Raw genomic sequence first — 10,704 nt, 5'->3', positions numbered from 1 at the left:
GGCTGTTGGCTCCCATTCGTAAGTAAAAATTTCATGCGGCGAAGATACCTTGTTTTACAATAACTTTGCAGCGCTTCGAAGCCTAAAAGAGTGCAAACCTCTGCTCAGTTTAGGGAGCTGTATACTGTATACGCTGTTATTTTCGCGTACAGATATTTTCGTGAATGATAAGGCCATAGGCATTTTCGCGAGATGTTGTTTTCACGTATTGTCACCGACGCTTAAGTTAATGCACTATGAGCAGCACGCATGGAGATATTTTCGCGTGTTGTTAAATTCGCGATCCGACTGTGATTCGCGAAAATTAAACCCTCGCGAAAATAACAGCTTATACAGTACTTCATACTGAGCTGGATATTTCATACAAGTTGGCACTGATGTGGATGTTGAGAATAATCATTTTCATGTAATGTTTATTAGTTTTACAGTCAGTTGTCAGCTTACATCCCACCCCACCCCACCACACACACACACACAAAGTATAGAGAGTGCCTGCAGGTTGTATTGACCGATTCTGTGACGCGCTATGTGTATTTTTGACATGGGCGCAGCCATAGTGGGTGTATCAGCCGACCCCCCCTCCACACTCCCCCACCCCTCTCCCTACATTAGCACGCGCGCAGAATGAAAAACTGCTTTAGCCAATGGGCGTGTCGTACTGAGTGCGCGAATGCTTGCTTAGTGCGCGAACCTTTGTTACAAGTGCGTGATAAACATGTTGCCCGGGGTGGGGGAAAGCAGGGGGGGTCGGCTGATACACCCACTATGGCTGCGCCCTGTGCCGTAAAATGTCTGCTGCCCTCAACGAACCCGAATCGGTCAATAGGGTGCCAAAAGGTTAAGATGTAATTGATCTGTGTAATCACGGCCATCCTTTGCCAGCCTGCCACCTGCAGAAGATCTTGCTAAAGAAAGATTCATCAAAGTGCAGATCACATTTTTACTTCGTTCACTGGTAACGAGCAGCGGCAAAATGTGGCCACTAGGGTGATAAGACTCATTAAAAGTATATAACTAAATGTACCTACTCATTATACCGGTAACATATTTTCATAAGATTCTGATAGTAGAAGAAAAGTGTGGCAGTAATGCCAAATGGATATACGTGACACTAATTCTTGATAGGAAGGAAGACTCTTAGTTCTTTTTTTATTTCTTTTTTTTTTTTGAAGGGGGGGGGGGAGGAGGAGGGGTCGTTCATTATGAAAGTAAGACTTTGCTCGGTCCATTATAGTGGTAAGCCCCACCTGTCACATGAACTTTTAATTGATGGAAACATTTTGTAAGCAGTGTGACGGGCACAGTGCATATTGATTGATGGTTGCCATTAGGCGGATTGCCAGCATTATTTTCGTGGTATCACACTTTCAGTGTTTGTGTACACATGTTGCCTTTACCCGTCTCAGATGGTGCACTCTATACTTCGAAGTCTGTATAATGTGGGTGCCAGACAGGTTTAGGGCTTGGCCAGGTTACTTTGAATCTTGTGCACATACAATGCAATTTTCTTATCGTGTAATCAGTCTGAATCATGTTAAACAAAGTGCACACATACGTGAAATTCACTACAAACACATTGAATTTGACTCGTATGAATATTTCACATTCTACAGTTATCTTGAGTAGCTAGAGACGTAGATTTCGTATCATGTCAACCTGTGCAGGAATACCGCAGTGAGCATAATTTCAACATTGTGGTTGCATAACGGCATTGATTTGCAACTGGATTTTATGTTCCTTAGTGATGGACAGTATTCATAAGGGAAAGTGTATTTCATGGTTTGGTTTTGAGGAGTTGCTTAGCAACCAGGATGGTATCTGGAAATAGTCATTGTTTAAGATTTGAATCACTCTGTGACTGTGATGCACAGAAAGATGCTCAAGGGATTACTATCCATCTTCTATTTCATCTCTGTTTCGTATTGGTGTATGTGCATCATTATATTCTTGGGCACACTCACATTACAAATGTTTTGAAGCCAAATACAATGCTAATACTCTCATATGGAGCTCGGCTTCTATCATGTTTTCATATGACTTCCTGAGAGTTATACTTAGCACTCACTCTACTCCAGAGCAATTAATATTTCTCTTTCTGCGTGCAACATGATTCCTTTGACCCCACCCTCTAGCAAAAACAGAAAGAGCTAAAATTACTCCTACAGTGTTATTATGCATCTGTCAAATTCTCTTCGTATTCCTTTCCTTTGACCCCTACACAACATCTACAGTGGAACCTTATTAATAAAGAGATCGCATATAACGAAGCCCTTCATAGCGATGCAATTTGCAGGATCCGACTCTTTATATTTTTGTTCTCGTTCTCAGATATTGTGAGAAACCCGATATAACAATATAAACCGTTATTCACCCACTAATACATCCAGTAATCGTCATGGTTTATATGTCCTCACAATTACAGGGTTCCCTGTACTACTTCTACTTCTACTTCTTATCTGCTGTCTCCGTCTTCTACCACAGTCCATTACAGCTGCATCACTTGTTGGGGACAGACATGTTGATTTCTATAGAATCGGGCAGTTTTAGCTGTCATTTATGTGCCAGTACAGTGAAAGTGCTGTGTGAAGAATCTCTCAGTCTGAGTAGGACTGAGCAATTGCCGTCCCTCATAGGCAGATTTACAAGGAATGTTCCAAAGTGCATTTCTAACGTTCGGTGGAGTGTATCTAGCCGAGATGTTCAGGATAATGCTGCATGAGTACAGAAAGAGTCAAAGAAAAATAGGGATTAGGAAAGAATTGGATGTGTGAAGTCACATTGCAGAAGGTACTATACTTTAGCTGTGCATGCAAATAACTGGAGATCTGTTTTTAATGGTAGTACAAATGGGTCATTTCAAGTGGTCTGCTATGTACTAATTAATTTTCACTGAACAGTACTTGATGGATTGCTAGGAGGAAAGCTCAAATATTGCTGTTTCAGGGGTAGTGATGTTTAGAGAAGATAGATCCCTTCTGCTTGTTTGTTGTTTTGTTTTTCTCCCCAGTGCCTCAGTTCCCTGTGTAGACTCCCTGATGGCATTCTCTTTAATAACTATGTGCTGCACATTTCTGTCGTACGCCGTCCTCGTATAATTTCAGATCCGAATGTCTGTGGTGGGATATCGAGATGCGGCCGCATGTCCCAACAGAGATGACAAACATGATTTCAGTCTTTCTCTGATGGAATGTTTCGTGCATTGTTGCTGTCCAGTACCTTTAATGCACCGCAAAGGATATCTGTGAATACCAGTCAAAGTCAACTGTATATTTTGTCGACATGCATTCACACGTACATTGTAACGATATTTTTTTCCTGTAGAGCGTCTTTTCGCCACACAGGCAAACCATTGCAGACTGCTCAATTCCATCACCCCTGTTTTCTACCCATCTCCATGTGAGTGTGACCAAACCTGCAAAATTATGTTTACGTTTATATATGTTTATGGCTCTTATGTTCCCTCGTTTTCTTTTTCCAATTTTTGTGCATTTGTTGGCCTGAGGCATCCTTATTTCTTGGCACCTGTGGTGGCCAGGACATAACCTCTTTCACCTGTTATTTGGATATTGTGTGACTTACATGGCACGCTGAAAGCAATACATGTCGATGAGGAGAAATATATGTGAAGGAGCACAATATATATAGCCATTCTTTTGCGTAGACAGGGAGAGAGGGATGTGTTTTTAAACCTGGAAATATTGAAAACTTTCTGTTATAAATTAGGAAACCACCTATGATAGACAGTACATACATACTGGCAATTTTAGCTTTACCGTTGTACTCTCACATATTTTTGCTGTTTTAGTCAAAAGTCAAAGAAGTATTTCATCTTTACATTGGCATGCAGGTTTGCATCTAAGTTAGTTGTATACCTGCTAGGAAGTAACAGGAAGTTGATTCTGTGAAGTAATCACTTAAGATTCAGGGGTGGATCTCGGTTTCCTGTGTATTGGTTTTGATGAGAATGGAGCTGGTGTGGAAGTGACAGCTGTGCCCCTAGCCCTAAAAGTTATTCAAAGATCTCGGTGTTCATAGACACGAAGGATTTGGGTTCTTGTCATGGTCAGCCCTGAGATGTGTCCGTCCAATCCAACAGATGACTATACTCATGAAAATGATGCTGGTATATATCCCTGTGTGGTCATTTTGTCCAGTGGATTGGTCATTTTTAACAACTTCAGTGAAACTTGTCCATTACACCTGGCTCATGGCTAATCAATTTATGTGTTCTAAAGCTGAGGTAATAACCAAGTACATTGTAGATGGAATGAAAAGGAAAAGAAGTGATATATTTCCATGAAAGTATGCATGCATACATTTGCCTCAGTGTATGCCAATACAAAAAGTCTTACTTTAATATTTAGAAAACTGGCATAGGGCTACATTGTTGGTGTGAATCAATGAATGATTAAGCCCAGGTATGCTCCTTATACATTTTGCAGGATTGAAATATAAACAAGTGCCCCAGATTATGTGCATGTCAACAAAACAAAGGTGATAATGATAATAATTGTAATCTGGAAAAAATGAGTGAAAGTTTCATTAAATATAATAGGGGGTTTGTTGTGCATGGTTATAAGACAACTAGCCTGAGAAGACATGTGAACACTGAAAAGTGCTGTAAAACCAGAAATTTTCATATGCATGAATCTCTTAACGAATTTCGCATTGAGCCAAGATTTGTGGAAGTAAAATGCGTGGGAAAGTTTTGTCTATGCAAAGCATTGAATGCCAGTGCCAATTTGCAAGTTTTATGTTGTGAGTGTTTCTGGTTTAATGGTAATGCAACTATTTCGGGGGGGGGGGGGGGGGGGGGGGGGGGGGGGGGTAGGTAATTGATTATCAGATTGGGGTGAAACTGGATGTAAAGTTGCAGAAATCAGTGGATTTGAGTTGCTCAATTATAAAAATGAATGTAGGAGGAGACCTGTACGAATTGTACTTGACATTATAGAGAGGACCCATGACATGTTATGAAAGGGCAGTAAGTGTTTAAAATGGATCGTGCATGGTCCATTCACAGATTCGTGTGATTTGGAGACGCTGAGGATTCCAGAACTGTTTTGTTTGTATGATATATACAGAGAGATTTATAAACTGTACAAAAAGCTATTTACGTGTACATGTATGTGGGTGTGTTCTGGCATTAATGTGATCTGTTTTAATGTTGTAGTTTTGTGCTGTGCCTCAAAAAATGCAGGTAACTTTTCTCCCCGAGATATCTCTCTATACTGAATGTTGCAATTACAGTTGAACCTCTCTTATCCGGCCTCCCTTTATCCGGATCTCTCTGTTATACGCACGCAATCTCGCCGTGATTTTTTTTTTTTATAATAATTACGGGAGGAAAGGGGGATTCCCAACTCCTTGAGAACTCCTACACAAACACACATGAATTACATATACTTGATACATTTCTTAATAGTTATTTAGGTAAATAATCCCAAGAATTTATAAAAGAAAATGATTTCATTTTTGCAAACACGAACCTCTATTTTGGGGTCTGTTACTGAGTGTAACAATGAAAAGGTTGCAGTATACACATTACTACATGTGGTACTACAATGGGCTACTGTGCATGTGTATGTATATTATGTACATGTATAAAGCATTGAGTCTCCCGTATCCGGCCAAATCCCTTATCCGGATGAGCCCCGGTCCCGACTTGTCCGGATACGAGAGGTTCAACTGTACTTTCCTTAATGTACTAAGGCAGGAGTTTAGTTTAGTATGGAAGGTTTAAGGGAAGGAAAAAATTTACAGTTTAGTCTGGAGTATTTCTTGAAAGCAGAAACTGAAAATGAATGCACCAGTATATTGATTATCCATGGAATTATTTTTCATACTGATTTTAAATGTTTTGGGATTGTTCTTTTCTTTTGTCAGGATTCTTTAAAGGTTGTGTATACTTGACAGCATCGAAATATTTACCATATTTGCTGGTGTATTAACTGCACCTATGCATCAACTGCATACCTGGGTTTTGGCGAGATTGTTATTTTATCATTATTCTTTTTTTTTTTTCTTCTTTTTTTAAGTGGCAGGCGTGACACCTACAATAACATCAAAAGGTTGTCTTGTCTTTGTATTCAGAATGAATTCAGAATCACTGTCTTGTCTGCTGAACATCATTCTTTTCAGGCAGGAGTTGGAAATGTCTTTGCCATGCTGAGTTTTATTAAATATGCCTGCAAACATGCTGCAGAATGTATACATTTTTTGATTTTTGCATCCTCTGTTACCATGCATCAACCACACCCCATTTTTGAGGCCCTTTTTTTTTTTTTGGAGGGGGGGGGGGAATGATGTTGATACACCAGGAAATATGGTACTCTGTTTAGTGTTATATGCACACCAATCCCTTTAACCTCAAAGAGATGATTCATTTAGCATAATTCCTAACAAAGAAGTGTTCATGAGGTGTACATTTCTTGTGAGATATACAAGAGGAATGACATAATCGGTGTTTCCATGGGAACCAGACATGAATAACAGCAAACTCCTTCATGCATTTTACTTCTGTGTTCTTCGTGTAATGCTATGATGTGTATGCAGGAGATTGTTACCATGTGTAATCTGCTGATGGTGTGGTGTAGGAAGATTAATTTCTCTATCTATGTTCGTTCACTTTTCCATGTCATGATATGTAAAAATAAATTTCAATTGAATTAATATCTTGAATTCGCCTCTGTTTGATCGAATGATCTTTGGCGTCGATTGGCAAGTTTCGATGAAGGCATTAGCAAGGTGTATGAAAACATGAAGTGCCAATAGGTTGCAATTCAGAAATATTATCCAGGACTGGGTAAAATGACATATAGAGAAGGAAGGGAAAGTGGATACTGTTTGCAAGGTCATTTGAGAACCGGAAAAACTTATAAGAAAAATCGTTTGGCAGTATCAACATCTCTTTCAGTCTCATCTTACCAAAGAAACACACAGCCACTTGAAGCTCGACTTACATGCATTAACATACTCTGAATTGCCACTCCCTGTTTGAGCTGTTTGAATGGACTCTTTTAGTCAGTGTGGAAAGATAAAACAAGAAAAAAAAACAAAAAAAAAACAGAATGGGTAGAGGCTGTAGTAACCCTCTCTGTGCCAGGGACTTTGGACAGTGTGTACAATGCTATGGGTTTTTCTGTGTCAATCAACGCTCAAAGCACACAAAGGCCCGAATTCACGAAGGTGGTACAAATGAAACCATGGTTTAAACCATGGACAAAAACATGGAGCACCAAGTGTCGCACAGAATATTTCGTTAAGAAATTGGTCATATCGTCGACAACAAAATTACTGTTTCGTTAACAAAATTATCATTTTATGGGCGAAATGTTCATTTAGTTACAAAATGTTGTCATTTCGTTACAAAATAATCATTTCATAACGAAATATTCCATGCGACATTTGGCGCTCCATGGTTTTTGTCCATGGTTTAAACCATGGTTTCATTTGTACCACCTTCGTGAATTCGGGCCAAAGGGTTAACTCGTTCTGTGTCCAGTGTAATTTGGACAGTTCGTTCAATGCTATGGAGTTTTCTGTGCCGATCCGCACTCAAAGCACACAGAGTTAAACATAAACAGATTTCGAAAGGAGCCAGTTATTAGCTTAAAGGGGATGGCTAGTAACTGATCAGTGGGAATGCTGGGGGATGATTGTTCCAATCCTTGTGGGATTCATTTAAGAGTACATTATATCTATTGTGTGAAAATTATTTGCTTCAGAATGGTCTCATATTCAAGTAATGTGCAGTTTAATGTTTCCAGGTTAGCATGCCTGTACAGTGACAAGGCATTAAACTGCACATTACTTGAATATGAGACCATTCTAAAGCAAATAATTTTCACACAACAATAGATTGATATATAATGTACTCTTAAATGAATCCCACAAGGATTGGAACAATCATCCCCTAGCATTCCCACTGATTCCCACTGATCAGTTACTCGCCATTCCCTTTAAGTTCCACCTACTTTCATGGAGCAGCAGAATTATTTCAAGCTATGAGGGTGGTCTAATCAGGTGAGGTTATTATAACATCACTTCACAAGTTAAATTTCCCTTTGACCTGCACACTTAAAGGTAGTCAAACCTGTCTTAGTGACCACCTGTCTATAGCGGCCATCTGCCATATACAACTACTAAAAACAATTCCCTCCGAGAGAAAAACCATGTTAAAGAATCTGTCTATAGCGATCACCTGTCTACGATGGCCACTTTTTTCCGTCTCCTTGGGTGACTGCTATTGACAGGTTTGGCTGTATCTGTACCATTTTCAAATTCAAAATAAGCAAATAATAGATGACCATTGGACAAGGTGCAAAGCGATGACATCACATCTACTATGCTCCCATTGTTAGGACCAATATTACTGTTTCATGAGAATATATAAAACTGAAAAAGTTCAGATCCTCTTGCTACCATATACCACTCTATACACACAAATTCCACCTCGTGCTTTTGTAGGGAAACTAACAAACGAACAAGCCTGAGGCTTCGGGTATCTACACTGAGCAAGCTGATTGTAACTTCTTTTTTTATTGCTTTCGAAGGTATATTGACACATGTTCTTTGACAATAAATAACTGAGAGCATCATCTCTCTCTATATATATACCTATACATTTATATGTATATGCATGTATATATGAATATATATATATATACTTAGTATATATATATATATATATATATATATATATATATATATATATATATACATGTATATATGTGTGTGTGTGTGTGTGCAGATAAAAATGTATATAATATATACTTGCACAGCTACACTGTATGTCAATTTCTCCCTGCCCCTTCCTCTCTCTAATCTTTCCATTTTCTTCAACATACGCGTCCATCATATGTATCGATGCATGGAACTATCAACCTATCTATTAATTTATCTCTCCCTCTCTCTCTCTCCCACACACACACACACACTCAAATGTATATACATGTATGTATTTATATATACATATACATATATAATTATATATAATTATATATATGTACATATATATAAATATATATCTATATGTATATAATATATATGTATATATGTATAGTGACTTTGATATATATATATATATATAGTATATATATATATTTATATATATATATTATATATATACAAATTATTGGGAAAAAGGAAAATGAAATGAAATGTCATTTTTTTTTTGTTCGTTATATAAACAACCAAAGGGTGGAATACTGTAAGGCAACAACTGTCTAAATCAGTTCCATGACATTTGCTCCTAAGACAATATTGCTCCCATCTGCATGCTAAGCCAAACATACATTTTACCCACAAACATAACCCTAACCCTAATCCTAATCCTAACCCACATCAAACCAAACCTCAACCCTATCAGCAACCCTAACCCTAATCCGAAGTCCTTGGAGAAAATTAGACCGGAGCAATGGCATGTCGCAGGAGCAAATGTCGTGTCACCATCTAAATCTACACATCTAATTGTGGAGACTGTTTCTAGGTTTGTTTCCACTTTTTATGTTGGAATTCAAAATAACATAAATGCCTTAGGCCCTGATTGTCCAATTTTGATCACTTAGGATCCAAATATATTTCGTTTACATGTAGTATTTTTTATCATTAGGCCCTATTATCATTATTATTATTATCATCATCATCATTATATAGGCCCACATGATTGTGTAAAAGTACTTCTGTAAGGCCTGATAGTTTTTTGTTTGTTTGTTTGTTTTTGTTTTCTGGTGCCACTTACGGGGTAGAGAAGGGGGGCCAAAGTGGTTACACCCTATATATTCCTATGTATTGTGAAAAAACAAAACAAAAACAAAAACAAAAACAGATGGACTGGTTCAACCGGCCCTGTGTAGGCCTCAAAGATCATACGCTGTGATATCTCTGCCGTTTATACTCACCTGCCCCGTGAATAAAATGATGCGCTTTATAAACCACCTATAAACAGATTACGTAACTATCAGTGCAGCGTCATTGAACTGCGCTGTGCATACCTGTTCGGAGTCTTTTTATACGGCTGTACATGGATTTGCATTGAATCGGGGCGTGGTCTCCAAACGAGAAGACAGCTCCAGACGGACAGACCGGACGGATGATGTAATCACCACGCGATGACCCGCGTTTGGCGCCTTCGACGCGCGCGTACGCGTACGCACGATTGTTCGCCATCCTCCCTGACTGCGAACCTTTTCAGTCTGCTGCCCTCTCACGTCATTTTCGAGGAGACGCCCTTAGAAAAGCAATTCGTATTGCCAATTTAAAGATTGTTCTCTTACGTAGGATTTTTAAGCAGAGCGTGAAGAAGAAAGAGCTAGGCAAGATTTCATTAGTCACATCACAGACCGAAGATGGGGAAATGATAACACCTAGGTTCAACTGTTTGTTTGCTTTTTGCATTACTTTTTATTTAAGCTATGTTAATTAGAGCTGTGTGTTGAAAATAAAATGAAATAAGATAGAATAAACAAACAAATAAATAAATAAATAAATAAATAAATAAGTAAATGAAAAGATAGATGGATAAATAAATAAGTAATTTAACGAACAAATAAATAAATAAAAAGGTGCTGGTACAAAATATCGTGCATATATCGCTCTTTTTCTATCATGTATTATTCATATTCCTCTTTATCAAATTTTACATTTACTTAGCTATTTATAATTCCAGAAATGCATTTGTAAATCAATTAGTCAATGAAGAGA

The sequence above is a fragment of the Diadema antillarum genome, unplaced genomic scaffold, assembly GCF_040938485.1.
Source record: "Diadema antillarum isolate AM-2024a unplaced genomic scaffold, OU_Dant_1.0 seq00001239_RagTag, whole genome shotgun sequence".
In the NCBI taxonomy this organism is placed as follows: Eukaryota; Metazoa; Echinodermata; class Echinoidea; order Diadematoida; family Diadematidae; genus Diadema; species Diadema antillarum.
The sequence above is the reverse complement of the archived record's forward strand: the minus strand, read 5'-3'. Positions refer to the sequence as shown.